Here is a 23,366-nt window from a genome sequence, read left to right as displayed (position 1 = left end):
TCATGAATCTCTACAACAGAGGTGATGAGTGTAAAGGTAGCATGACCTGCCACAATGTTCACATTTATGGGAAATACACCAGGGTGCTTTTCCTTTATGTATGGAACTGGAGTTGAGATTTGTTTAGCTTAGTTTAGTATAAAGACTTGTAGCACAGCAAAACAAATACACTTATGAGCTTTTTAGGGCCGAGCAACAGTTAATCCGTCCGCCTGGTACTTCAGTCCTGCATTTCCTGCCACAGTGTGGGTTGCCAGATAAGGTCGATGGGCACAGTTTTAGTTTTTGTTCTCTGAGCAGGCATTGTACCAAACCTGGCAACCTCAATGTGACAGGACTTTGGGATGTTGCACAGTCACTGCACACAGCTGTTTTCCAAGAAATAGTTCCAGCAAATAGCTGTACAATGTCTTATAATTGTAATTTTATAAGTGTACTGGACGAATGTGCTTGTATTTATAAGTTGATGTGTGGCTGTAGATTTGTCTGTATATTTGTTGGTGATAGAGATTATTTTTAGTGTCTGGTGATTGTTCTGTTTCGGCCTGCTGATGGAAATTAGCTGATAGCTTAATCTGGCAGAAATGATCTCTTCTCATTTTGAGATAAATGGTTTTGTACATGGTCCGTGGACATTTTTACAGCCAGGCTAGGTTCCCCTGCCTCTGGTCTTGATGCTAAGCTAGACAAAACACGTCTTGACTCTAGCTCCAGCTACTTAATGCACAAACATTACCATTATTAATCTTCTCAGTTCATTTTTAGAGAGAGAATAAAAGCATGTTTCCTAATGTTTTAATTGTCTGAGGCCTGTATTTTTGTACCTTTTGTATAAGTATCACAATCCGCTATGCTAGCTTAGCTATATTGGGGAAAAAAGTGAAAAAACAAACAGTCTTTGTCTGCAAAACCCCCCCCAAACAATTGCATTTTCCTTTAAGATCTTGACACATCCCCACACATGTCAAAGAAAATCTTTCTGACATTAAACTGGAGGCTTAAGCACGAGTTGCTCTATAAATGTACTCCTTTTTGAATAAACCTGTCCACACACTAACCGAGAAAGTAACTAAATGCAAGAAGCGTGACCCTACATGTTCTGAGTATGGTCACAGAGGAAAGACTAGATCTTGTGTTGTAGCTCGGAATGCTGAATTTCACAGTATGGAGCTTTTTCACTGTGATATAAAATGAACACACAGTTTGCTCAGAAACGCTGTCATTACATTCAAAAGTGATAGTTAGCGAAGCTGGATGAGACGTTCACATGCCAGCGGAGGGAAAGAGGAGGACATTCTTCCCTGTGTTTGGCTTTAAGAAAGAACAGATCGTCTCATCAGCTGAATGAAGATCAGCTTTTAACCCTACATAGATAGAATCACAGTGTTTCTAATGAAGTTCACGCACACAAAATAAATATACTTTAGGATTATGGCCAACTGTGTATTATTCTATGTGAATGAGCGTATACCTATGCTTTAGTTATGGCCAACCAATGTCCCAAATGAAAGGAAAGGGAGGATAAACAATGTTGACTCAGGCCTTTGGTTCACCGCTCCGTTTCACGACCTCCACACCCTCCCGCCACCACCACTCCATTCATCTTCCCTCCCGTTCAAAGCTTGACCCTCTCGCAGACTGCCCACATCACAGGCCAAATCCTTTCCCCGGTGGCGACATGTGAGCAACATGTATTTTCTCTCAGTGAACTTTAATTAGCTGTCGGGCCACAGCCTCCGTGACTTACCCTTCTGCAGCGCTTTGCATGTATGTATAATACATGCTGTATATACATATAGAATGTGTGGTCCTGTGTGGAATTGGTCCCGATGCCACCCATCTCCTGGCTGCTGTCATGACAACACGTTCTTACTGCCAACTCGTGAAAATACTGCCGTTTGGTCAGTGGCCCTCTGCTTTGAATCATGACGCTGTAGGTGTCCCTCTCGCGCCATTTCTGGACACGCAGGATTCCACGGTCAGGTTAGCAAGAATAAATATGCAACGTATGGTTAGACTTTCAAAACAAGTGTGGTTAACATTCTGACTCAACTCAACTCAACTGACATAGTGATGATGGGTGCATCCAGAAAAAACGCTAGGAGGACACCTACAGTGAACCTGAACACCCTGACTGGAGAGGTACCCAGTCCAGCTCTCCAACCAAGAGGAAGCAATTTACAAGCTAAAATTCTGTGCAAGGTTGTCAGGCCGTGAATGGATAAGCAGCATGCCACTGTGACTCTTGTTTTTTTAAAGGTCCAATGTATAACCTTTAGGAGGATCTATTGGCAGAAATTGAATATAATATTCATAGGTATGTTTTCATTAGTGTATAATCACCTGAAAATAAGAATCGTTGTTTTTATTACCTTAGAATGAGCCTTTTATCTACAGAGGCCATCATGTTGAACCACCATGCTACAGTAACCCAGAAGGGCAAATCAAACACTGGCTCTGGATAAGGGGTTTTTCATGTATTTTGCAGCCACTGTAGTTATTCCTTTGTGCTTGAAAGGGGAGGAGGAAGCGAGGCAGTAGCGATTGGCAACTACACCACTAGATGCCACTAAATTCTACACACTGGACCTTTAGACTACAGCATAGATTTAGGTTGGGTTTTTCAGTTTAGGTAAGTGTAGAGTAAGAGAAAGGCAGGTCAGACATTTGAGGTTTTATTATTTCTCTTCATTTCTTTTATTCAGAGAAAGGTAGACCTTGTTCAAACTCTGAGTTAGTAGTTCTCTTTTGGTTGTATTTATTTATTTGATTGAAGGAACCAGTGTGTAAGATTTAGTGGAATCAAGCGTTTGAGTTCCAGATTGCAACTAACTGAAACCTTGACTCAACCGAGTATGAGAAACTATGGTGGCTGGGAATAACGCGAAAGGCCCCATCTAGAGCCAGTGTTTGGTTTGTCCATTCTGGACTACTGTAGAAACATGACGGTTCAACATGGCCGACCCCGTGGAAGAGGACCTGCTCCCTCTGTAACCCTAACCCTAACCCTTAAAAAACAGCTAATTCTAAGGTAACAAGAACGTAACGATTCCTATTTTCACGTGATTATACACTAATGAAAACATACCTATGAATATTATATTCAATTTCTGACAACAGATCCTCCTAAATGTTACACACTGGACCTTTAAGCAGCACCCTCTGGGCCTTTATCCTTATTTTTGGTTAGTAAATCTAAATAACCTATAACCAATCCATGCAATAAATAACTTTATTTTGACAAATCTATGTCCCTTTCCCCTAGAGAGCTGTCTCTTCCCCTCAAGTATTTCCCACCTAGAGGGCAAATCAGGCCGCTGCAGTGTGGAAACATCCAGAGCTCTCTGGAAGAGCAGCCAACAATAACGGTCATCCTGCAGTCATGAATATTTAAGAAAGCGCCAGCTCTTACACTGTTTTATATATCATCACTGAATTCCAGGAGTTATTTTGTGATGATGTCTATTTCACTTTCCTGGTTTCCCTACTTTGACTTATTATGTCTCGTCTGCTTCTACTTCAGCTTGGGATTTCATACATTTGTTTTACAGAATAACGGCTTCCTTCTGACACCACACGTCCTGTGTTGTGTCCGCAATATATTGTACATTGAATATCAATATCAAAAACTCCTGGGGTTGTAAAAATTGGGTGTAAAAATTTTAAATATTTTTTTACTTTCCTTAAGTATTTTTCCTCTTTATGCTACTTTTTACTGCTTCTCCAATACATTTATTTGACGACAGTAGTTACTAATTTGCAGATTAAGATTTTATATATACAATTTATGATCAATTGATAAACTATGATGCTGCATTATAGATTAACATTATATAAAATAATGAAATTAGCTATATTAAACTTTAGAATAACAAAGTATCATGACAGTGTGAAAACAATCTGACAATGTGAAAGGGGTTGCTTGTAGTGATTAACCTATGGAGAATTCTTCAGCTTCCCTCTCCTTTATGGAGCTTTATAGTGAGTTTCAGCTCAGTGTTTTGCTGTCCGGCTGCAACTTTACTGTACTGTTGGTTCACTTTTATCGCTCTAGTGATCGTTTTCAGCCACAGCAGGCAGCTGAGAAATCTGCTTCTCCTCAAGCAGCTGCTGCTTTGGTGTTAAAGGAATAGTTTGACATTCTAGGAAGTTGCTCTCCTGCCGTGGGATAGATGAGAAGATTGAAACCACACACACACTTGTGTTTCGTAAACATGAAAACAGGGTCAAAAATATCAATTTACCATATTATGTGCTGGGCCATATTGGGGGAGCAGTAAGTTCCTGGTGGCTCTGCTGGCTGCCTGGCAAATGTCTGTACAGACTTCAAAGTGAAAAAAATCCTCTCATTAACTCTAGGCAAGAAAGCATATAAGCGTATTTCCCCAAATTGAACTATTTCTCCCATGTATCAGCAATAATATTTCAATAACACTGCGCTCTGAAAGGGTACTTTTGAAAGTATTTTATGTAGAGTGGTACTGCTACTTTTAGCTAAGAAATAGATATAAGTACTTCTTCCACCACTGGAAAAAAAACCCATCATCCTTTGTGTCTAAGGCAGAGACCTTTCTTGGAAATACTCAACATTAAGTTGTTCGGAGTTGACGGATTGGCTACGTGAGTATGTAAATGAACAACAAAAGGAGAACCACCTGAACCATTTTTCAAGATTGATTCCTTTAAACAACAGAAGATTTGCCATTGCTCAAGGAAGACTGCAGCCTGTTTACTTTGGAAGAAAAAAAAAGACTACATAGGCTGTTTGCACAGCTATCTAGAGTATAGCCTTGGCTAAAAACAACACTGCATAAAATCATAATAGATGCAAAGTTTCACAACACTCTGTACTCTGTAGAGCTCGCACAGTGGCACAAATGGCAGGTCCTTGGCAGGAAGTAGACTGGAGGGTTAAGTAAGGGTGGCGGCTGGCGCTGCTACTGATTTCCATGGGTTTGGATAAAACTGACGGGCTTTTTATAGCACAGTGGCCGGGCGGGGTCACAGGGTATGTGTGGCTCACAGCATTCACTGTGTGGGAGTGTGGCACCCGTTCAGATGGAGCTGAAAGAGAGACAGTGAGAGAGAAAAGGAGACAGAGAGGTGGTGGTGATGGGAAGCAAAGAAAGCCAAGCCTGAGATTGAGAATCAACAAAGAGGAGAAATGCTAATGTATGATCAGCTTAATCTCCCCAGAGATCTCCTCTCTGTCATTTTGGAAAGGTGTCATGAGCCATAGAAAAGAGAAGTGGCGGCGGGAGCTCAGCAAATGGACTGAGACAAACGGACAGAGAGCTGCCAAGCAGAGAAAAGCCAGGCCACTCCTCCATCACAGCCTCAGGAAATACCCCGGACTCAGTCCCAGATCTTCAATCACCCAGCTTGTCTGTGTGTTCTTCATGTGTGTATGTGCACATCTACATGTGCATGGTGGTTATCTTCAGAGTCAAACAGGGTGATTTACACTGGGGGAGAGTCTGGTTTGCAGCACTGCAAGCAAGTGTATTCCCATGCCAATGTCATCAATATCACAGATGACAGAGAGCTTGCAGGGGTAGAGAGTTGTACAGCCAAACAGTGTCACTGTGTCATACCAAAGATTCCTCTCTGCTCAGCAGATGGATGATGAGGACCAGAGCACCGGGCAGACCCTGCAATCCAGGAAAATATAAAAATATCATTAGTGGCTGGTTTGCAAAGTTGAAAGAGAATAAATGAGGTTTTCATCGATAGAGACTGCATCATGTTGTTCTACTGAAGAGAAAATTATAGTTAGAGGATCATTCTGGTGTATTACTCGTGGCCATTGCATCAATTGGTTATGATAACACTGTCGGACAGTATACAAGCCAACACTTCATCCAGATTGTCTGAAGCACGTCTTTTGGAGGTTAAACTCAAAAGTGCACCTGAAATGTGGTTGTGATCTCTCATTGCACAGGAACTGCACACACAACCAGCAAGCAGGTACAAGTAAAAACTAGAAGGTTGGTCTGTAAACTGTGATGGTCAGTACAGAGTTGTGGTAGTAATTAAAAGAGGTAAACATATAGGGTGGCCAGTCGTCCGGCTTTAGGCCGGACAGTCTGGTTTTTAAATACCCTGTCCGGCTGCAGGCGCAGCCTTAAGCCGGACACTCGTTTGTCCTCCTTTTGAGAACATTACCTCCTTAGTTTAATACTTATTGGCTAAAAATGTGTGTCAAAATAACTAATTTCATTGGTTACATTTTCGTGTTGTGACCTATCAACACTTGGCTAATTTTAATATTCAAATGAGCCATGTGTTGATTGTCACATGATCACTGCAGTTGCTACCACCAGGCTGTCAATCAAGCTCTCAGCAACAGAGAAGGTAATGTGAGCTAACGTCGGTTGTTGGACTGAAATTCTGAAAATGCTCATACTCATATGTAGATAGGCAAAGTCCCTTTATCCCCAGATAAAAACATTAAGAACAGTTTCTGTATGATGTTTATTAGACCTATGTAATCTGAATTGGAAGGGCACGGTGTCATGAGCTGTATCTTGTATATTTATTATTAGCTTTGTGGTATGTGTATGCACCTTTATGTAATCTGGTGGAAAAACATTCACATTTAAAACCGGATCATACCAAACAAATATCTGCTTGCGTGTCCCCGTGTATGCAAAGTGTCCTCCTTTTTGATGTGAAGGAAATGGCCACCCTATAAACATATGTGTTTCAGTTGCTCTGTTACTGTTACTTGAAATATTGCTGTTGAGCTGAGCTATTGTAGCAAAGCTAACTTTAGCTTTGTTTGGCGACTGAAAGTGGCGTAAAAGCGAAGTTCACCCATATTCATTTGGACACGAGGGATTCCCTTCTTAAGGCACTGTAGTGCACTGTATGACCAAAACACCCTTGCCTTTTATATTCTATGTTCGGTTTTCTTCATGCATGTAAACTCTCCAGAAAAGCAGCAACCTTATCACTTTACACTCCTGACCTCTTGTTTTGTGCAGAGAATAAGAAAAGACAGAGTTCTTGGAAAGAGCTAAATGGCTAAAGAAACAACATCAATCTCCTGAAAGTTTTGTTACAGGCCAAAATAAATTTTTTCTGATCATTTGTCTTCATTTTTTTGTTTCTTATTGTTTCTTAAAATTGTTGGTGATTCATTTTCTCTGGCATGAAAAATCGATGAATTGCTTCTGTGCTAGAATATGACTTCAGGACTGTCACCTTGTTCATCCCACTTGAGTTTACCGTCGGGCCATATAGACCAATTGAGGCATTGCCGCGATTGGCCACAGGGTTGTGCAGAGGCATGTGGGCGTGTTTATTTGTGCTTAGGACATAACCGCTGTAAAATAATCACAACATAACATTAATAACCGGCTCTCTCAATACCGGCACTCCCTCTCGCCATTCGTTGTCCATGTAGCTAGAGCACAGCTGTCTCTCTGCCAAACAAGAGGACATACACCAAAGCAAGCATAGACTGCAAGCAAGACAAAGACGTCAAAGCCGTTTACACAAAATAAACCAAGCAAGGACACAACTGGGAACGTATCACAGTTTGTTCCATGAACTCCGTCTGGATAGCGCCTGTTGCAGTTCCGGGTTGGCCACTGCAGCGTATTGTCGGGTTGCATTTCTCTAAAAGTGAATTCTGTTTCAACTTCTGCACCGCAGATCGAAGCATTTTGGTTTTTTTCAGCATCCCCTGCGGCCCCCACTGCCTAAACACACTACCCTACTCAAAATAAATGGAAGGAGTGTTTTTGTTGCAGCGCCTGATTTGGTCTGAATCTGCCCTTAGACTTATGAAAGAAAGACCCAAGTTGTAATAAACCAGACTTATCAATAATAAATGAGAAAGCTTTCTTGTTCTGGAACACCATGAACTCATTGTTACATAATGAGCTCAGATACTGAATGAACTGTGTGAATGCTGACTATCAGTTGTTTAGGGTTGATTCCCTTGAATTGTTTTCAATGAAGTAAGACCTGCATAAGAATCAGAATCAGAATCAGAATTATGTTTATTGTACAAGTGAACACACATGGAAACAGGCGTGCTCGAGTTGAAGCGCCTTTGAACTGACAACTGAAAAAATACTGCCTGTAAACTCCTCTAAAATAAAACTATGGTTCATTCGCTTTTTGGCAATAGAATAAACACCTTTTCATATCTAAACGCTGGCTAGCTCCTCCATGAAGCTGCATATTGTCAGTCAGTCAATCATGTCCAGGCAAACCACTGAGAGAAAGCGGTGTCCTGCTTTTACCCTTCACAGGCACAGCTAGATCATACAGTACTCTTAGTGGGAAGGCTCATCTACATTATAGGGTACTATAATGACAAAAACAAGGCAGTGACTTGGGAGCAGTTCACGGCTCTAGGGTTTCCACTAGTGGCTGCCTACTGTGTTTCAGTTCCCAGGCTTCTCTTTTGTCCTTCTCAGTCAGAGTGCTACCAGGAAACAAGCTCCTTTATGGCACAGGACACCACAGAAAACAATACCAGCCACCAGATACAGTTACAAAACAAGGTGTAAGCCCACCTGAGTAACTCAGCATGCTACTGCATTAGCTCCAGAGCCAAGGAGGAGGCTCACATCAGGCCATGACAGGCTGGATTTGTTTTTGAATGGGCCATTTAGCTGGAATTTTTTGTGGAATTTAAGCGTGTTGATACTGGCACATTCCTTGGCCGTCTGTAGAGTACAGGTTACAAATATAGACAACAGAGAGCAAGTTTGAGTAGTTCAAGTGTTCCACACTTTAAACCTAAAGTGCCCAAGTTCAAAAGGAACCTGTCAATTTGGAGTAACATGCAATCAGAATGAAGCAAACTTCCTCTGATTTGAGGTGTTGAAGTTCAGTGTTGACATTAATATTCAGTCTTTCTTTCTTTAATTGACAGCTTTGCAGTGGAAAACATCAGGTAAGATCCCAGGCTGTGGTACTGCAGGTGCACCTCAGGCATCAAATACACCAGGACTCTCCTGGACCTATTTCAGGATAATACTGGAATTATATTTTTCTTATTTCCAGTAAACCAAATAAAAATACCAAAACCAGCAATTCCTTATAGTCTCTCAATACTTCCCAACATCCCTACCTGAAGCCCATCGGCTCGCTGATTTACTAAAACTGTACTTCTTAGCAAATATTACTAAAAAAGCTATTTTCAGCTCTACATTGATGCAAATAAAGGAGTATTATTAGGAGTGTATACGTTTGGCCACATTTGCCGACTTCTTTCCCCACTCTCTGATGTATCCAACATAATCTGTGTTTACCCGTAGAGGCAAGTAAGGAAATGCATCATTACTTTGGGAAATGTACAGATTTATTTGGGTCTGAACATTGTTGGAAACATTTGGTATAATGTCCATAACTCAACAAAATATATAAGATAGGCCTAGAGTTTATAGACATTTTGATGTGGAAATGTTATGTATTACTTGTTAAATTTTTCCTAACACTAATTAAAAATAAAATAAAACCCAAGCATGTTAGCATTATCACTGAGCACAATACAGTAATATGCAGCCTCACAGAGCCTCTGTAGACTCTTGGTGTGTTGTAAGATAGCAATGGCACAGAGGTTTAAGCTATACCAGGCTTTGGATAAAGATACTTAAATACTTGTTAGGTGCATTTTGGTGGTTTTGGTCTTTTCATCTGTTGACAAGAGACGTATAGATAATTGCCAGACCTATCGATTAACATTCAGCATTGGAGATAAACTGCAATCTCAATGTCAACGGTTCAATTCCGACTGGGGACTTTTCTTGCATGTCATTCGTCTCACTCTTTCCATGTTTCCTGTCAGTACACACTTTCTACTGTCAACAGAAGCAAACTAGCCCTCTGTACAGACTCCATGTGTTTCACACTGCAAAGTAAACTGATGAAGCAGTGATTAACTCGTCTGTTCAACCATTCCTTTTGGTTTATTTTTCAGGCTATTGAACTTGGCTTCTCTTACAAAGAATAAGCCAAACATGCAAGCAGCATCACAAATTGAGACTGGAGCCCCAGGAACTCCCATCTTTACCAAATGATAGCTGTGATTATGGTTGCTCTTTTAAGGATTTTTGTTGGAAGACCTCTAATACTGGAACTGAAGTCCTCATTTGTCTTGCACAATAATTCCCCACCACTCTCATGTCTGGCACTCCATCTGATGCCATTCTGTGGGAAAATCAAGAGAAGATCTGTGAAGGGAGTCATGGACAGTTTTAACAAATCAAAATGTCTGATAAGGAAAAATAAAAGCCAATCAATTTTACTATCCCAAAGGAAATGTGTCCCAAATTAATTTCCAGTAGGACAAGGAAGTTGTCCATGCAGTGATAGTCAAGAGTGTATTATTATAATGCTTTAGATTAATAAATAATAAACATTTAGAAACCTGCCATGGTAATGTGTGACACTTTCCCTCAAACGATTCAAACATGACGGTAAAAGACTAACAGAGGGCTAAGAGGAACTTTAAAATAATACAAATACATTTAATTATTCTTCAAATAAGAAATTGGGTTGAATTTAGTATTGGATGTAGATAAAGTTGGAGGAATTGGTGCAGCAGAAGGTAAGATATTGTGACACTTAGTCCCTAGTATTGGTCAACCTGGATCCTTCATTTCCCATAATGCATTTCCTGTTAGACTTTCCCTTTATGGTAAATTTCACCTTTGTTTAATTGTGAAACTTTTGACTTAAAGGTCAAAGGTCACTGTAACCTCAAGACATTTTTACATTTTAGAACAGTAACCCTGGAAGATACCAACTTAACTTTTAAAGCCTCACATTAGCTTCAGCTTAAACTTGCTTCAACTTGTGGACAGTAAGCAGATATTAATGGTAAATATATTCAGAGCAATAGAGCAATGGCTCAAAGCGACGCACCGTGCAGTGCAATTGTCAATGCTAGTTTCCGACAGGTAGAGTTGACATTTTCATGCTAGTGGAAAATGTATGGTATTACATGTAAACCACGTAGGACTTTTAAGGTGTGTCTGCACCCCAGGTGGGCAGGAAGAAATATCCAGTTCTTTGAATTCAGGAATTATTCAAATGGTTTCCTTTTTATACTTGTTATTATCAAAATCATGGAGACCTCCCTTTCTTCCACTGTGCTAATCACAGAACTTAATGGTTCCAAAGAGGATTCTCATAGTGAAGGCATTCATGATGATGTTTTTATGTATTTATTCCAGTGTTTTGAAGATTCTTATTTTATGAGATGTTCAAATTAGTTTCTCACACTGTCAAGAATTTGTAAATGTCTACCTCCTAAAAACAAAAATTGGGATTTATACTGATGACAACCACAGGTTTTAAATGGAGCAGTGTGGAAGATTTTGAAAACTGAGTGACCCTCCAGAATTTTCTGTTTCCATGTCCTCCTCCCACCCAGCGGAGCTGCAGTGGATGCGGTCTACCGGGAAAGATCCAAGAGCTCCAATGGAAAGAACAGGTGAGCCATCCGTCACTGAGATTCACCGTGGCAATACTTGAAAAGACAATTAGACTGCTTAAACAATGAGGCCTTTGTAACACTGCCTCCGTTTCTTCCTGGCTCTTTTTTTTTTCCGAACACATTTCGGCTCCATGTGAAATAACAGTAGACGTCAGAGCGAAGAAGGTGTTTCCGTGTGGCATTACGGCAGAATGGATGTGGTGGAAAAGAAGGGCAGACAGGTGCTGACAGAAGGCTAAGAGTAACACATGTCTGAGAACATTGAAAGAATTATCACAGTGAGAGAATTCATCACCCAAAGTGACTGGACAAAGTTGAAATCCTCCTCTTCGCCATGTGTGAGTGTAGATCGCCTCTATGGCTTCATGAAAGGCTTCTGCACACATCCAAGAATGAAGACTTTAAAATATAGATTTTAGCTTTTTTATTGGTGATCTCAAAAAGGGAAAAAGGTTATTTGATCTGGAGAAATATCTGAGGAGGAACCTACTCTACAGCTCCGACACTTAGTGGGCACAGCGTTTGTTGTGTAAAGCAGATGAGAACTTCAGAAGGGGAGAATAGCCAGCTGACATTAGTATGTTTGGGAAAATGTTCAGTGCAATCAAGTACAGACCTTTAAGCAGTAATGTGATTACATTACAGAGACTTACGGGCTTTAATCGTGGAAAATGTCAATAGATCCCAGGGGAAAGTACCAGGCGCTCATTTAGCTGGATGGTCTGTTATTGAAGCTTTTGCATGGAGGATGTGCGCTCATGTCTATGTACAAGGAGCTGCCTGGCATCAAGTACCACTAAATACAGTACAGTAGGCCTCTGTGTAAAATCTCAATCACCCACCCCTCCTGTTGTTTCTACAAGCCCTGTGATATAGCTTCCAGTGTGAGGAAACATTGGGAGCTATTGTAGTAGAGAATTTTGTCAACATGCACTTTTGGGCCTCCCTACCAGGCTGTCAGCTCCCCTGAGTTCCCAGCACCCACCGGGGGTTGGATGTTATAATGGCCATGTGGGACAATTTTATATGAAAAACCTCTTTGCCTTCCAGGCCTCGGGGCTGTTAAATCCCCCCTCATGCCCAATCCTACCAGCAGTGCTTTAAGCTCCCTACTGGGGTCAGAGAGTGAGGGTCGGAAGGCTCTGGGGGAAACCACGGTACTGCAGCCCTGTCGTGGAAAACGAAGGGGAGGGGACATACAGCTGTGGATCCAGCTGTATATCATCTCTTTCTTTTTTTTCTTCAAAGTGTTTGCAGAGCAAGGGGCCACGAGTGGGACAAGTTGTAGGGGGCCTAAGGGGGAAGTGAAAGTGGTAATTACCCAGTACCTTTAGGTAATGGCGCCTAATAGTCACTTTATCTGAAGTTTAATTTAAAAAGTGTTGAGTGAGCGTGTCCTGCATGCTGTGAAAGGCTTTTGAAGTGTACATTAGAAATATAATTCCCCTCATTTTGCAGTTAAAAGCTGCAAAGCTGCTAAATATGGAACCATTATGTTACAACTTTCATTAACAGCGTAAGCGCCTTTGGTGATTTTTGTTTGAGTTGAATAATCTGTCTTAAGAGTGATAATGGCTGATTAACACTCTAATCTATGTTTCATGGCTAGGTTTGCCTGAGGATTTACAGCAGCCTTTTTTCTCATTTAGAGCGAGCCCTCTGTAAATTCCATGCTGTGACCTGTGCGCTTGCATTCCCAGCAAGAACAAAGAGCTTTAGGACATTTTATCATTACTGCTGCTTATCTTCCTGCCTTGCAGCCAGGCTTTTGGGAGGTAGTGTTTACACTGGAAAATTGTTTCTGCTTTGAGAACTTAACCTAACAAGTGGGTTTAGGCTAGTGGTCCTCAAGTCATAAAAACAGCACAGTACAGTGAGAAGTTTTTCTGACAGGGCTGCTAATCAAAGCCGCCGGTGAGGTTCACATCAAGGAAAATGCATACGCTTGTCGTCAGTGTTAATGCTGACACACACACACTTACAGAGCTTAAGGTAATCTGACATAAGTGAGGAGAGGATTTGTGCTGTCAGAAAATGGAAATAATATCTTCAAGGTTCAACACAGTAACATACAAGTGAGTCTACTGTGCACTTCATGCATGGATATCTGATGCATGTGTGATAAGTGACATTAAATGATTTGAGCACTTCTTACTGTAAAAAACAAAATTTATACTGCTTGGCATGCAGAAGAATAATACCACTGTCTGTATGATAAATATGGTTAGTTTAGCCTAAGGATTGGAAAACAGGGAAAACAAATCCCCCTCCCAGTTCCTCTAAAGCTAACTAATGAACATGTTAACACCGGTGCAGCAACCTCCAAACTTGAGGAATTTACTGCAACTGGAAATAGTCTGGCACTGTAACATGTACGTTTTTTCATCCATTGGTTTTCATACAGACTACACTAACAATAACCTAGTTGTGGCGGGTGGTTTGTTACACAGAATCATCTGCCTGGAAACTATTCCAAGGAAGGCACTTTAAAAAAATACTCTGATTGAAAATACTGATTGGATGAACCATCTGTCTGTCACAGTCTATCATGAGCGAACTTCAACCAATCAGATCAATGAACTATATAACGCAGTCAAACTCTTACCGAAGCCAGCAAAGAGTGAAAACACATAGTTCTTCAAGGTTTTGGTACCTGGCTAGCTGTTTCTTCCCGTTTCCAGTCTTTATGCTAAGCAAAGCTAACCAGCTGCTGGCTGTAGCTTCATATTTAGCATACACAGATGTGAGAACGGTATCAATCCTCTCATCTAACTCTCAGCAAGAAAGGGAAAAGTGAATTTGTAAATCCCAAAACGTCAAACTTAAAAATTTAAGTTTTTTTTCATTATTGATTTATTTTTATTTTATATTTAATATTATTTAATAGTCTCCTTCATCCACACAAGTAAGTCCTGATACTTGGACTCTTAAACTGCGATTCACTTCAGAGTGATAAACTGTTAACTCCTCTCAACTAAATCTCAGAATCAATGTATTAAATCAACTCAAACTGTATTATAAACAAATTTTAATGTGACAGGTCTGTCAGGTTCAAATCTGGTCAACTTAAATTGTGCTATTATGCTCAGAACCTTTAACAATGAACACAATCATGAACGTAAAATGATAATTTGACTAAATGTCCAACTCATCATCCAAGGCTTTCTGCACTGATTTTACACACGAAGGGGGAACTACTCAACCTGTGAAAACAGCTGTGTAAATGCCTTCTGTGGCTCTGGAACTAACTGTCTGAAGATAAAAAATAACACTCACAATATCAGGGTTATCTCAGACTGGGCTTGAGACTTGATAATGTTCCCAGAATGCCTGTGGTTGAAATGAAGCTGAGATGTGGAAATTGGGTCAGAACAGACATTGAGGGTCTAACGAAAGATAATAATGAATAAATGCTGCATTATGTGTTTTTTCTCTTTTTAATCTGTCTCTTATGAGTCCCCCAATGTAATGAAAGTGTAGTGCTAAATTACTGGAATAACCTAACCCTAACCCTTTAATTTGGAAAACTATGTTGTTTAAAAACAGTTATTTTCTCAGCATAATGTTAATCTGATGGAGGATTGTTATGTTAAGTTGGTATTCCTGCATGTGTCTCAGATGATTTGTATGATCTGATCCAAATTTTAATAATGCAACTCATGATGAAGATGGGGAACTTCTCCGTTTACTCTTTATGCTCTATCACTAAAGTCAGAGGATCCATAGCATAGCAGCCAGTACATTAGCTTTGAATGTGGCTGTTAGCTGTTCAGAAGAAGTTGTCAGTTTGTTATTGGAGACCAGTTGTTACTACTTTATTGATGAGAAAAATCAAACATTGTTGTGCATGAAATTAAATTAGAAACCAACATTCTTATTGGGTACATAAAAAAAAATCGAGTTAGCTGAAAAATTGGGCCATCTCAAAAGAGGAAATACATACTTTTTCTCATTTTAACATCGTCATGCTAACATTTGTGTAAATTTTAAAATGTGTTTTTTCTGGGAGGGTGTTTTCACCTTGCTTTATTCGCCAAGAAATTGAAACAAAATGAGCTTGTACCCTTCCAACCAACAGATTTTTTTGAGTGATTTTATTATTTGAAACCCCAAGTGATTCCTCAATGACGGCAGGGAATAAATTTGCAAACAAATATTACTGAACTCATTTCCCTCTCAATATTTCCTTGTGCAGTGGAAAAGCAACACAAAAAACACATTGTTTCGGGTGCCTGGTTAGCTCAGTGGGTAGAGCTGGCGACCCATGTACCAAGGCTCAGTCCTTGCTGCAGCCCTTTGCTGCGTGTCATCCTCACTCTCTGCCCCCCTTTCCTGTCTATCTTCAGCTGCCACTGTAGTAAAGGCAATAAAAGCCCCAAAAATGTACTTAAAAAAAAAACCTATTGTTTCATGGTCACAAAGTTTGTCTCGACAATCATTTTATTTGGACGGTTGCTATTCCTCTCACCCCTGTTTTCCACCTTGTGATTAATGTCCTTTCATAAAATAATAGACACTTAAAAATGTCATGATGACCCTTTCATCCCAGTAGGCCTGAATCATAATCTGTGGATGATTTGCAGCACATTCATGTGAGGAACGGGGTCCACATTAAGTGTTTGCTTCGGGCTGTCAGTCAGGAAACTTTCTTTGGCAGAAGATCGGAGTTTCCAGAATCTAAGGGACTGAGGCATCAATCATGGCCTCGGTGGGGGAATCGGCTTTCTCCTGTCTGTCATGGAGAATATCTGGGCGAAGTATGCGGCCCACTCCGTTGCAGTTGGTCTGGTGCTGCTGGTGGCGAGCGTCACCCCCACCCCCAATCCACTTGAGCAGCACTTTTCCTGTCAAGGAAACCAGAGTCTAATAGTTCACACACGTCAGTCATTACAGTAGAGAGTGATGAGACCCTGATGAGCCTCTCTGTTTTTCCTTCTCTGTCTCTTTGTGTTTCTTTCTAGCTATTTTTAATCTTTTCACTGCCCTATTGTCCTATGAAACCCCAGAGACCAAGACTACTATGGAAATACAATATTCAGAATCATAAATCACATATGCAGTTCGACCAGAACTTTGCATTGCAGTTTGTGGCACTGAAATCACATCATTGCTGAGACTCAGTGATACCACAGTCTGAAGCTATCGGTACACCGAACAGGTCAAGGATCAAGTTTAAAACATACACGTAAAGAGGGACTATGTCATTTTTGAAAGAAGAAACAACACAATCTCCTTCTTATAAATGAAAAGTCATAAGCACTAAATACACCCTTGACTCAGGGGTTTTACTGCTACAGTATAACTTGGTGTGCTATGTCCAGACTCTAATGGTGGCTAGTCTTAGATACCTCTAGCAAACTTTAGATAGCTTGATATGTTACTGACATTACTGAGTCAGTTTTGCTACTGTTAAACATTTCAGTGGTTTAAAAGTTACAGCCAGGATCTGTCTGGTTGGCACGTGGCCCTCTTTCCATTGTTCCGGCCTTGGTTGTCAGTCCTATTTGCGATAATACATGTAATGTTAATTTCTATGATCTGGAATTGCAGGGACATTGCTAAGAAAAGTCAGACGGGGAAGAAATCATGGATGTATTAAAGGAGAACTGGATACAGCGGCAGGCTCTGTTTATTCCTATGAAAGTTGCTCAGTGGCGCATGAAGCCAAAAAAGCCACTTCCTGCTGTAAAGAAATTCCCATGGATGAATGCAAACGGCACACGCTCTATGGGTCTTCCGCTGGCAGTACTAAAACGACTCATTTCGCGGGGGTTGTAACGCTCAAGAAAATCTATCCACCATTTTACGGCCGCACAAGAATAAGTCTTTTTGGGCCACTGTGCATCATGTGACGTTGTAATTACATGGTTTGGCCACTATGTCAAATTGGCTTCAAAGCCCTCCTGGGCAGGGGCGTGTCCAAACTTTTTTGACAGGGGTGGCACAAGAGGGGCACTGACTTATGCAGGGGTGGCATTGAGCATGTGTATCAGCTTTCCAGTCATTCCCGATTCCAACCCCATGGACCCCAGTCCACAGAAATATTTAAATACACTCAAATTACGAATAAAACATTAAATACAACATAAAAATATATGTTGTATAAATGTGTATAAAATGTGCATGGCTTTTGCCCAAAAACTGCATGGGATTAGCATAATGTGTCAGCAACGGGGAGACTTGTGGGTACCCACAGAATCCATTTTCATTCAGATATCTTGAGGTTAGAGGTCAAGGTATCACTATCACAACACCCGTTTTTCCATCGCCAAAAGTTAGCCAACTTTGGAGGGTTATTTAGCCTCTTACTGACATGCTAGCATGACATTGTTGGTAACAATGGATGCATGAGTTATCATATGATACAAGTATCTTCACTCTTTAAAACAGAGTCCCTCTAGGAACTTCCCTGTTCCTGGAGGCTTGGAAGTAACATGAGCCGTCTGATGATCACACACACAGTGTTCACGATTAGCCAAACTTATTTACAAAATGAAAAAAATAAGTAAAAAATCTGCTTGATTATTACCTAAACTGTCACAATAGCATCACAATTTACATTTGCATCCGTTTCCTGACTTTACTTCCATAATTGTGAGTGCAAAATGTATTTTGCAATGAGGGAATTATTACCAACCGTTGTTGTTTGCTTGTCTAAAACCTCTCATCATCTGATAGCTCATTTGTCTTCATCAGGCTTTGTTGTAGCATGTATGTGTAGTCATGTTCCCTTTAATAATTAATAATCCTTTAATACCTTCCATCCACAGTCAGTCATTCGTTACTGTGAAACTAGCTTTACTAAAATGAACGCTGTCACATGGCTCTATAGCTCCACTGTGATGCGGATGGAAATTGGAATCACTGACTGCCAGAATATGCAGTGTGTGTGATTTTCTGTGTTCAGTTTCTTATTTTAAACAGCACCGTTTTGTTACTTTGTCATTTGCTGTCACAGCGTCAGTGAACTGGCAGTGTGCACAGTACACATTACAATCTGTTTCTACATTCATGTCTTATACAATGGAATAACATTCAGAGGAATGAACTTGGAAGGCCAGATGTCTTTTGGCCACATGTGTGAGCATTACTTGCTTCTGACCTTCAATCACACTCATTAATTGAATTAAGCATCAGAAATAGAGAGCTTTCCTTGTTGGTAACATAAGCATCAAGGACTGTGGTCTCAAGTAGTATTGACCATCTGCAGACACATGTGAACAGCAAGATTTAGCAGGTGAGAACAACCCTGTTAATAACTTGTATGCTGCAGGATATTGTTGAAAAGTAGTTATGTGTGGAGTAGGTATAACTGCAGGTGTTTTTTTACTTTCTGTAGACTTTGATTGATGCTTTGCCCTCCAACAGCAGAGTGGTCTTTTCCCCCGTCAAACCCAGCCCATTTCTTAACACCTCCGCTCGACCTCTGCAGCCACAACGCACATCTGCTTCTGCAAATTGATCTCAGGCAGGAAAAAAAGGAACAGAGATGATAAGAAAGCTTGACAACTTTTAGAAGGAAAGATTATGAGTTTTCTTTTCCTTAGAAGGAGGAACATCACCACAGTGTTAAATTCCTTCAGCAGCAGCAGTGTGATCCACAGGAAGATCTGTGGAAGCCGTGAGCGAGTGAACAACATCGCTCCTGTTCAGTACCATCCCTAAGATCTGCTACTGTTGACCTTTCTGATCCATTAATCACACAGCGGCTGCAGCAGTTAAACACAGGACCCAACGTTAACCTCAGCACACACGTAGGCGCACATTGGACTACATTGACCAGTGGTAGTGTAGTGTAGGTAGCTGGTTTCCATGGTGAAAACTCTGAAATTAGATTTGCTTCATGCAGTAAAAGCAAATGGCCAGTAAAACAAGAGTACTTCAAGTCAGCTTTTCTAGAAATTAGTGGGAAATATAGTCTTTATCTCAGATCTCTTACGACATTAGTATATTGTCTTAAAATTTGTATAAACATTTTTTTCTACTACTTCTTTTACAAATTTGAGGTACTTCAAGAATCTGGTGATACAATACAGAGCTTACGATTTATGATGATTTATTGCCTTTAATCGATAATGACAGCTGAAGATAGGAAATGGGGAGAGAGAGGGGATGACACTCAGCGAAGGGCCACAGGTTGGAGTCAAACCCCTGGGCCACTGCAGTAAGGACCCTTGGTACATGGGGTGCCAACTCTACAGGTGAGCTATCTGGGTGCCCTAATCTAAGATATTTTGAAATCCTAAAATTTTGATTATTGGATTTCAGACTTTTTAAGACATCCACTACAATTATTTGACAACTTTAGTTACTTTTCAAATTAATTGTTTTTGCACACAAAATATATGAAAATGTACAGCAGAAATTATTAGTTGATTGACAAAAAAAATAATAGGAAACAGTTTTGATAATTGTTTAGTAATTTTCCATGCAAAAATGCCATTTGATGGTCCCAGTTTTTGCTGCTATTCCTTTTAATTATTGTTTTAATCAGTTTGAGGTTTGTACTGTTGGTTGGACAAAACTAGCATTGTGAGGGTGTCACTTTGTGCTCTGGCTAATTGTGACATTTCTCACTATTTTACAAACAAAAAACAGATTCATGGAGAAAATAATTAATAAATAGAAATAATCATTAGTTGCTTACAAATTAGTCAAAAAATTAGCTCCATCTTCCAACTACAAGTCAAATGTAAAAATCCTTCTTTTTACATTAATGCATGAGCAATATTAATCTAATGCTATAATATATAATAATATGCATACAGTGTTTCCAATACTGGAATTTGAATAATAAAAGTATTGACTATGTTTAGTATGAGAAGGTAAATTATGAGCAGCTACTGATCATCATAAGACAAATTACCAATAGAAATACAAACTTAAATGTCAAGCATATTATGGGTATTTTAAACCTTTATTACAGACTGTGGAGAGATCACAGGAAATGAGGGAGGGAGAGAGAGAGAGAGAGAGAGAGAGAGAGAGAGAGAGAGAGAGAGGTGTTACGAAGACTAAACTTTGCTAAAGGGGAGATCCATCTCTGACATATCGTCCTCAACCTGAATACGACAGGGCCCAGCAGGCCCTAGTGGCCACAGGTTCATTGTGTGGCATTTAGGGTGTGGCAATTTTTCTGATTGTGAACAATATTGGAAAATACAGCCCTAAAACAGAGAAGAAACTGAAATAATTAGGGCCTTAAGGTGGCTCCTACATTTTTACCTAATCTTGACACTTCTTGTAGAGGACCCCCACAGATTTCACCTGGCTCCTTAAAGTGGGGCTGGTTTTTCAGTATAAAGCACTAGTAAAAACTGAAGAAAATTAAATAAAACCTACGTAAATACAAAGATATACTAGAAAATATATTTTTTGTTATTTAGGTGAACTATTCCTTTAAATAGACATAAAAGAGTCATATCACTGATTTATATGAATAAAAGGTGGTTTCATGTCAGTTTACACATTACTCCACACCTCTAACTATAATATGTTCAGTCAAATTGAAGAAGTCAGTTGATACACTGCTCATCAGCGGGAAAGACACAACCTCATACTCCGTGTCCTGTGTGAATCTGGATACTTCATCACCTCCACAGAGCTGTTTGTTCTCCTGCTCTCCGCTGACTCCTAATTCATACTGTAGGTGTTTAACAGGGTTACTGTTTCCCGGCAACAGCTCGTTCTGCATCTCGAGCTGCGCCTGTAAGCCGACAGCGGGTCTGACAGGAAGACGGTGCGGACTAATGAGACTGGATGCATGGGCGAGCATCACCCGGGGCCAGCCAAGTTAATCATTTCCATTCAGAGCAGCCGGGCCTTTGTACACAGCCAATGGCTAATAAACTCTCGGTCGAAGGCATTTTCACTTTATCAATGACTTTTGGATCCAGTCTCAACTGAGAGGCAGTGTTTGTTGGTACAATGCACACATTATTAAACACCTTTGGCCTTTTGGAGGGGACAAAGAGATCCAAAGTGGTGGTGATGTCTGCCTGGCACTCTCCCATCTGAGGTCATCTCCTGAATTCCCCTCATTTTGAACTGGCACACTGTCCAAGTCCCTTGAGAAAACAAGAGAGCCAGTCACTCAGTCAGGTTTATACAGCCATGATACGGATCATCGACCCGTAAGAAAATGTCATTTTTTTTCGTTCTCTTCCTGCGGTGCACCGGCCAATCTTGAGATGTGGACGGGCCTGCAGTTTCCCAAAGACTTTTCCCCATCGCACCCCTAATTAGGTAGGAACTTTCCGTGCTCATAAACGCCAATGCGACCATCAAAAGGAGGAATGCTCGGAAACAGAGAGGAAAGCTCCAGGAATCACAATCTTCTGTCTGACGGAAGCCTCACGGATTACTATTTACAGTGTCACAGGCCTGGGAAGTCAGGGAGGAGTGGAAAACTGAAATGAGTTTGGAGTGATGGAATATCTCGTAGAATGTCTGGCCAGACCGCTGGTGGGCGGTGACATATAGCAGCTACGCTTAAACATTGCATATTATAACCGACAGCAACCACCAAGCAGCTATATATTTTCATATTTTCTGAACAAAGGATTCAGACACACAGAGAAGGGTACAGTACGGGGGAGGTTCTGAGGTTTTGTCTAGAGTAGAGTTATTGATGCAGTACACAACATAAGTCACGTCAGAAGGTCATGGCCTGGAGCTTTCAGGCTTCCTTTTTATCGAATGGAACATATCCGTGAAATCAACGTGGTTTCAATTCTTTTATATTTCTGATCAGAGAAATTGCTCATCTGAGGCACATTAGATCAGTGTAAAAGGACACATAACTTCTGTTTGGCTTCCATCATTACATTGTCTTTAAATGGCAAAAAAGACACTAAAATAAAATTAATGCTGGAAAATACAATGCTAATAAAGCAACAATGTTTCTAAAGAAGTAGAGTTTAGTGAATGATCAGCTGGACATTTAATCAACTCATTTGTTTACTGAAACCATAACTATAAGTTCTGAATGTAGCAACTAGAGGACTGTTCCGAAACCCCAATAATCAGAAAAATGTCTCGTTGGACTGAAGACACATTTATATGAAGGCCCGTTTTTTTGGAAGATCTAAAAAAGAGAAAAAAAGAAAAAAGAGCTATATATATATATATATATATATATATATATATATTTAGATTTAGTTCTTTATATATGTTGTTTGTATAATATATATTGTTTGTATATCTGGAGTTTGAAACAAAAATAATTTCCCCCTGGGATTATTAAAGTATTTCTGATTCTGATTCTGAAAAAATTTGATTTTTTTCAAATTTTTCTATTAGCCTCCAAGCAGCTTCATTAAAGATATATTATTGAAATAACTTGCTCATAGCATCTTAACAGTAGCTACTCAGTGAAGCGTGAGTGTACCTCATTCCTTTTCACCATCCACATCTTCATAGCTGGGCCAGCAATTCCACCCAGACCTTATTCAAATATTGATTCCTATTATTTATAATCGTGCAGAGCAAAGCAGAGCTTTTGCACTGAGAAAATAACCACTTTGGTCTTAACACGCTGTAATGCAGCAATTGCTTTGGCCTTCAAAAAGTATGATAAATATCCTTTTGGAAAATGAGAAACACAGAATCCATTGTAAGTGGAAGTCAAATGGTTCTTGCAGCCAGGAGAAAAATAGCTCTTCGAGTGAAAGCAGCTCAACGTCTTGCTTCCAGGTCGAATGTGACCAAAAGTTGGGCCTACAGATTAGCCGAAGTCCAAAATTCAGTGTAGTCAATGAAACCAGTTGGAAAGCAAGGTTTATGACGGTATAACAAATGAACTGTATTTCCTATTTTTAAAACATATATGCTTTTTGAGAGCTTTTTGAATGGCTCCATTGGACTGTGTTTAATAGAAACTGTGATGTATGTATATGAATCAAGG

The 23,366-nt window shown here is 40.2% G+C and overlaps 1 long non-coding RNA gene across 1 annotated transcript in view; it reads left to right on the top strand.

Annotated features, from left to right (window-relative positions):
* The window catches only part of LOC127357747 (uncharacterized), a 36,380-nt gene that overhangs the window by 2,376 nt on the left and 10,638 nt on the right, over nucleotides 1-23,366 (top strand). Inside the window, exon 2 of the long non-coding RNA XR_007882306.1 lies at nucleotides 11,399-11,458. This is a non-coding gene — a long non-coding RNA (uncharacterized LOC127357747). The remainder of the gene's footprint in view (nucleotides 1-11,398; nucleotides 11,459-23,366) is intronic.

This window comes from Dicentrarchus labrax, unplaced genomic scaffold, assembly GCF_905237075.1.
Source record: "Dicentrarchus labrax unplaced genomic scaffold, dlabrax2021, whole genome shotgun sequence".
In the NCBI taxonomy this organism is placed as follows: Eukaryota; Metazoa; Chordata; class Actinopteri; family Moronidae; genus Dicentrarchus; species Dicentrarchus labrax.
The sequence above is the reverse complement of the archived record's forward strand: the minus strand, read 5'-3'. Positions and strand labels throughout refer to the sequence as shown.